This window comes from Triticum dicoccoides, chromosome 6B (genome assembly GCF_002162155.2).
Source record: "Triticum dicoccoides isolate Atlit2015 ecotype Zavitan chromosome 6B, WEW_v2.0, whole genome shotgun sequence".
Lineage (NCBI taxonomy): Eukaryota > Viridiplantae > Streptophyta > Magnoliopsida > Poales > Poaceae > Triticum > Triticum dicoccoides.
The window spans coordinates 220,270,399-220,278,593 of NC_041391.1; positions in this window are offsets into that span (position 1 = coordinate 220,270,399).

Below are 8,195 nucleotides of genomic sequence, written 5' to 3' on the forward strand. Positions count from 1 at the left end.
CCACTGGATATTCCACCCTTCTATGATAATGTCATCAGCCCCACACAGAGAGCAAAACTTCAGAGAAATTTTGTCAGGAGAGAGGCTGAGGCACGGAACAGTAATGCAGGGCATCAGTTCACATATGAGAGGAGAAGCAATAGGAGGAGGGCTCAGTTTGAACCAGAAGTTGAAGAGGACAGTTCTGGGGGTGAAGACAGTAGTAGTGGATCAGAGTTTGTGGACTCCGATAATGAGTTCGATAAAGATGATGACAACCTATATGAGAAGTATGTTGATGCAGATGCAGATGAGGAGGAGCAGAGCAAGGACAAGGACAAGGACAAGGATATTGGAAGCTCAGAGGAAAAGGGAAATGCAAGTAAGGGCAAGAATTTGGTGGAAGAAGAGGAGGAGCTGGACCTCCCAGATTCAGATGAAGAAGGAGGTGAGAACAGTTTGAAGTTCAAAAGTTTTAGGCCCGAAGACATGAAAAATCCTGTGTTCAAAGTTGGAATGGTCTTTTCATCAATTGTAGAGGTTAGGACAGCTTTGGCAGAGTATGCTGTTAAGAACAGGGTAGCTATAAAGACACCAAAAAACGACAAAATTAGAGTGAAAGCTCATTGTGTCCCAGGTTGCCCCTGGGAGTTCTTTGCCTCAAAGGATAGCAGAACAAAGTGCATAATGCTGAAAAAATACATAGATGAGCACACTTGCAGTAGGGAGTGGGAGGTGAAGCAATTCACTGCTAGTTACATAGCAAAGAAGTATGTTGAGAAGGTGAGGACAGATGAATCAATTTCATTGAGAATCCTGGGAAGTAATGTGCAAGAGGATTACAATATGGCAGCCACCAAGAGCAAGCCTGCTAGAGCAAAGAGAGAAGCAATCAGAAAGATTAGAGGAGATGAGCAAAAATAGTACAATATGTTGTGGGATTTTGCAGAAGAGCTGAGAACACAAAATCCTGGTAGCACATTCTATTTGAAACTGAAAAATGGTGTTCTTTTTGACAAATTGTACATGTCTATAGATGCATGTAAGAGGGGTTTTCTGCAAGGATGTAGGCCAGTAATTTGTCTGGATGGTTGCCACCTTAAGACAAAGCATGGAGGAATACTTCTAACAGCCATAGGAGTTGATCCCAATGACTGCATCATTCCAATAGCCATTGCAGTAGTTGAGGTTGAAAACACCATCACCTGGACATGGTTTCTCAAGACCTTGAAAGAGGATCTGTTAATTCAGAACACTAAACCATGGACAATCATGAGTGATAGGCAGAAACGCTTGATTAATGCTGTGGACGACATGTTCCCTGATTCGGAGCATAGGATTTGTGTACGACACTTATACCAGAACTTCCATGCCAATTGGAAGGGTGAAACATTAAAGAACCAGTTGTGGGCAATAGCAAGAAGCAACAATATGGCTACATGGAAAAAGAACATGGAGAAGATGAAGGAGATGAATCTAGAAGCATGGGCATATTTGGATGGCCTTGCCCCTAACACGTGGTGTAGGGCATTTTTCGAAGAATTACCTAAATGTGATCTACTCCTCAACAACAGTTGTGAGGTCTTCAACAAATGGATACTTGATGCAAGGGAGTTACCAATTCTGAGCATGTTGAGGAAGATCAAGGCGCAGTTGATGACAAGATGGTATACAAATAGAAAGCAATGTGAGGATGACTGGTCTCAACTACCATTATGCCCAAAGATCAAGAAAAAACTTGACAAAAACATTGAATGGGCAAAAAGTTGCCATGAACGTCCTACTGGCAAAGGCGTGTTCAAGGTAATGAGCCGTGAAAATGAATATGTTGTTGATATTCTCAAGAACAAATGTAGTTGCAGAAGGTGGCAGCTGACAGGGATTCCTTGTAGCCATAGTATTGCTTGTTTGAGGTTTGAGAGAATTAAACCAGAGGACAAAGTGGCTGCTTGCTATAGTATTGAGGCATACAGGTTGGCATATGGACATGTCATCATGCCTTGCAGAGATCCAGCTGAGTGGCAGAAAACAAATGGTCCTCCGGTAGAACCTCCAAAGTATGAGAAGAAGGCAGGCAGGAAAAAGAAGAAGAGAATAGTTCACCCTTCAGAGAAGGATGAAGGCACTAGGTTTAGCAAGCATGGAGTAATAATGCATTGCAGTGTCTGCAACTCCACAGAACACAATAGAAGAAAATGCACTGTACTACATCCATCTGATAGAGTGCCTGCACTAGAAAAACTACCTGTGAGAAGAAATTTGCTTCAAGCACCTACTGCACAGGACTCCCAATGCACTGAGATGACCATCACACAGGTGCTGAACTAACCATGCTTGAATGCCTACTTGTATTGTATCCAAATGCAATGAATTGACATGGTTTTACATTTGAAATTAGATACCTGGTGAGGATAGTTCACACACATGTTCGGTGCTGTCAACATTATTCCAAGAGGTTAGCATTTGTTCCAAGGAAATGTTGTTTACATATTTATCTGTCCGGAAATACTTGTCGCTCAAACGAATGTATCCGTGGTGTCAATTGTGTAGGTTGAAGCATCTCAAGTAAACACCTGATGCACCACCAGGACCACTTCCTGAGTGCTCTTTCATTGCATCGAGGAGAGATGAGCTGCCAGTGCCCAGGGCTACAACCAGTGCACAATTTCTGAAGAAAAAGCTACAAACTAAGAAGAAAAAGACAACTCCTAAAGTAGCTGTTAGGCAAGCCTTTGTGCCTCCTAGAGCAGCCACTCAAGCCTCCCAAACAGATGCTGCTGTTGGTGTAACTGAAGCAGCAAAACAGGCCAGAAGAACAAAGGCAAAGAAAGTGCATAAAGATTAATGCATAGAGAGAAAAGCTCCTTGAGGTGTTGAAGGAAACCTGAGCTCATGCCCATGTCTTGGCTGTAGGTTTTGATCCACACCTTGTAATAGCGTATGGAGTGCATATGTGTCCTTTGTGAACAACCTGTTATGATAGATGCTACTGTCCCTCTCTTTTGGATGCACTCCTCTTTTGTGACAAAACTTGTTATGCATTCAGCTAATCAATGATGACTGATTTCATGCCAGTTATGTATGTCTTTTGTGAACAACCTGTTATGATAGTGCTTGTTAAAAATGTGATGAAATGCTTGCCAAAATTTGTCATGCTTACACATTCTGGGAATATTGCAAAGCACATTCTGGAAATATTTCATAATGTCATCGCTACATGCACCATACATTGTTCACTGGCAATGTTTCTTGCACATTTGGCAACTAAAAACACATTTCAGCTCCTACTTCATTACAACAGCATACAAGTTCACAGCGAGAATCATGGTACAAACAAGCAGAATCTTCCAACCTATGCCTACAACAAGATCCAACTGAAGCTTGATATCTTCAGCAATCTGGCTCATCTGATTTCCAGGAATGTTGCTAATCTTCTTGACCACACTTTCTACCCTGCTATCTTTCTCTATGAAACTAGCACGAATGTTTGGCTTCGTTCCTTTGGTTGTCATCTCCCTGTCCAGATAGGGCTTGGAAATCATTGCATTGTACTCCACCTCCTCTTCAGGAATATTATAACCATGGCACAGAACAAGATCCAAATATTCATCTATCCACTGATAGCAGTCACAAGATCCATGTGACCCTCTCTGCCAAAACAAAATAAAACAAAAAAACAAGCAAACAAAGAGCAGAAAATTTGAGAAATCTTATTGATTCGAAAGTGAAGACTAACTCAAACAACAAAAGTGACCTTGTGATTAGGGCATTTGAAGAAAACCCGTCCTGGATTCCTCTCAGATTTGGAAACCAGACGAATCACTTGCCTCCAGCCGCACGTGCAGCACTTAAGTAGAGGGAGAGATGCACCAGCCTCAGGGTCAGAGGAAGGCGGCCAGGAAGAGCTCGCTGACGCGCTCCAGCTACGAACCATGGCGCCGCCGCCCCCAAATCGCCGTGAGAGAGATCGGGAGAGAAGGAGAAGAAGAGGCAAGGACTGGGGAATGGAGATCTGAAACGACTCGGGGTGTTTTTTGTAAATATCCATCCACCTCCGTTACCCCTGTCCGACGTGGAAACAGTCAACGGTAGGTCAGACTGGGTCGGGCAGGTTTTGGACGTGACTGAGACACTTACAATAGTTCGAGGACCCACATGTCGATTTTCATAGTTCGAGGACCTGGTTGGCACCCCTCGAATAGTTTAGGGACCTACAGTGCACTTCACTCACTGTATTCCAACTTCTCTATGGTTCATACCCTCCGATACTACTCATAGATTCATCAAAATAAGCAAACAACACAATGAAAACAGAATCTGTCAAAAACAGAATAGTCTGTAGTAATCTGTATCAAACGTATACTTTTGGAACTCAAAAAATTCTGAAATACATTTCTGGACCCGGGTAATTTGTCTATTAATCATCTGCAAAAAGAATCAACCTAAAAGCACTCTCCAGTAAAAAATGGCAGCTATTCTCGTGAGCGCTAAAGTTTCTGTTTTTTACAGCAAGATCACATAAACTTCACCCAAGTCTTCCCAAAGGTTCTACTTGGCACTTTATTGAAACAGAAGCTATAAAACATGATTACTACAGTAGAATAATCATGTGGACACACAAAAACAGTAAGGGTAAATATTGGGTTGTCTCCCAACAAGCGCTTTTCTTTAATGCCTTTTTAGCTAGGCATGATGATGGCAATGATGCTCACATAAAAGATAAGAATTAAAACATAAAGGGAGCATCATGAAGCATATGACTAGCACATTTAAGCCTAACCCACTTCCTATGCATAGGGATTTTGTGAGCAAACAACTTATGTGAACAATAATCAACTAGCATAGGAAGGTAAAACAAGCATAGCTTCAAAAATTTCAACAAATAGAGAGGAAACTTGACATTATTGCAATTCCTACAAGCATATGTTCCTCCCTCATAATAATTTTCAGTAGCATCATGAATGAATTCAACAATATAACCAGAACCTAAAGCACTATTTTCATGATCTACAAGCATAGAAAATTTACTACTCTCCATATAAGCAAAATTCTTCTCATTCGGAATAGTGAGAGTATCATAAAAGACTTGAACACTAAAAATTGTTTCCACATTAAAAGAGTAATGTTCAGAAAAAGGGTAATCATAATCATGACAAGTTTTATAAATATAATCATTACTACTTTTTATAGCATAAGTTTCATCAAAATAATCATCATAAGTAGCAACTTCGTTCTCATCATAATCGATTGAAACCTCTCCCAAGATAGTGGAATCATCACTAAATAAAGTTGACACTCTTCCAAATCCACTTTCATAAATATTATAAGATTCAACATCCTCAAAATAGTGGGATCACTACTTCCTAAAGTCGACACTCTTCCAAACCCACTTTCATCAATATAATCATCATAGGTACAAGGCATGCTATCATCATAACAACTTTGCATATCAAAACTTGGGAGGCTAAAAATATCATCTTCATTAAACATAGCATCCCCAAGCTTGGGACAATCATTAATATCAGCAAATATATTCTCAAATATTTCATACTCATCAAACATAGCTTCCCCAAGCTTGGGCCTTTTCATATTATAAACATAATCATCATCAATAGTATGGATAGCACCAATAGTATAGCAATTATCATCATCGCAATTAGTAGTAGGAGCAACATCATTTGGGAGGGATACCTTTTTACCTTTGTTGCCCCTTCTTTTCCTTTTCTTTTTCACATTATGTGTGGGTTCAACTTTCCTCTTTGAGCTCCTTATTGACGAGATTGGTTGAATAGAAAGCTCCTCCTCGTTACCTGATTCATCATAAGAAATAATAGGAGGATATTGGGAAGTCTCTTCCCTTTCATTAGTATTCTCATCATCTTCTATTTGTTTTCTTTTCTTTAGGTAATTGGCAATATAAGGATTTTCAATGCAATTCACCGTACAATACAAATAAATCTTCTCTAGATCAATATCAAGGAATTTCTTAAGGGCAAAATCTGGAAGATCCTTAGTTAAACGTTTCAATTCTTCATAACCCAAAAGCAAACTAAGTTCATTATAATGTGCAAGGGAAATCAAATCATCACAATTTTTGGACATGATTCAATCATAAAATAATTTTCATAGGAGATGTAGATGACCACGTTCATTTCATAGTTCACAAGTACGGAAAAGGAAATATAAATTTTTAGCACTCCCATTTAACTTTTCTTGCAACAATTTAGTTTCTAAATGCTTATGCCTCTTGCAATATATATCTTCTCTATTCGGTGTGTTCATGCAAACATGCACTCCACAAAAGTTGACATGCTTATAAGAGATATTTTCATCATGACTAGAGCAATCATCATTAGTACTATGGATATTCAAAGAGTTCATACAAACAACATTGCAAACATGCTCATCATTCAAATATTTAGTATCAAGAATTTTATATATTTCTTCTTCTAGCACTTGAGCACAATTTTCCTTTTCATCATACTCACGAAAGATATTAAAAAGATGAAGCGTATGAGACAAACTCAATTCCATTTTTTTTGTTTTCTTTTATAAACTAAACTAGTGATAAAACAAGAAACAAAAAGATTCGATTGCAAGATCTAAAGATATACCTTCAAGCACTCACCTCCCCGGCAATGGCGCCAGAAAAGAGCTTGATGTCTACTACACAACCTTCTTCTTGTAGACATTGTTGGGCCTGCAAGTGCACAGGTTTGTAGGACAGTAGCAAATTTCCCTCAAGTGGATGACCTAAGGTTTATCAATCCATAGGAGGCGTAGGATGAAGATGGTCTCTCTCAAACAACCCTGCAACCAAATAACAAAGAGTCTCTTGTGTCCCCAACACACCCAATACAATGGTAAATTGTATAGGTGCGCTAGTTCGGCGAAGAGATGGTGATACAAGTGCAATATGGATAGTAGATAAAGGCATTTGTAATCTCAAATAATAAAAACAGCAAGGTAGCGAGCAATAAAAGTGAGCGTAAACGGTATTGCAATGGTAGGAAACAAGGCCTAAGGTTCATACTTTCACTAGTGCAAGTTCTCTCAACAATAATAACATAGATAGATCATATAACAATCCCTCAACATGCAACAAAGAGTCACTCCAAAGCCACTAATAGCGGAGAACAAACGAAGAGATTATGGTAGGTTACGAAACCACCTCAAAGTTATCATTTCTGTTCTATCTATTCAAGAGTTCGTAGTAAAATAACATAAAGCTATTCTTTCCGCTCAATCCATCATAGAGTCCATACTAGAATGACACCTTAAGACACAAATCAACCAAAACCCTAATGTCACCTAGATACTCCATTGTCACCTCAAGTATCCGTGGGCATGATTATACGATATGCATCACACAATCTCAGATTCATCCAACCAACACAAAGTACTTCAAAGAGTGCCCCAAAGTCTCTACCGGAGAGTCAAGAAAATGTGTGCCAACCCCTATGCGTAGGTTCATGGGCGGAACCCGCAAGTTGGTCACCAAAACATACATCAAGTGGCACGTGATATCCCATTGTCACCACAGATAAACACGGCAAGACATACATCAAGTGTCCTCAAACAAAAGACTCAATCCGCTAAGATAACTTCAAGAGGGAAACTCAATTCATGACAAGAGAGTAGAGGGGGAGAAACATCATAAGATCCAACTATAAAAGCAAAGCTCGGGATACATCAAGATCGTGCCATAGAGGGAACACGAGAGAGAACACGACAGAGAGAGATCAAACACATAGCTACTGGTACATACCCTCAGCCCCGAGGGTGAACTACTCCCTCCTCGTCATGGATAGCACCGAGATGATGAAGATGGCCACCGGTGATGGGATCCCCCTCCGGCAGGGTGCCAAAACGGGCTCCCGAGAGGTTTTTGGTGGCTACAGAGGCTTGCGGCGGCGGAACTCCCGATCTATCTTGATATTCGATGGTTTTAGGGTACGTAGGCTTATATAGGCGAAAGAAGTCGGTCGGGGGGGTGCTCGAGGGGCCTACGAGATAGGGGGGCGCGCCCGGTAGGGGGGGGCCTCTATCTCCTGGCCTCCTCGAGGATCTTCTGACGTAGACTCCAAGTCTCCAGGATGATATTCTTCCCAAAAATAACGCTGCCGAAGGTTTCATTCCGTTTGGACTCCGTTTTGTATTCCTTTTCTTCGAAATACTGAAACAGGCAATAAAACAACAATATGGGCTGGGCCTCC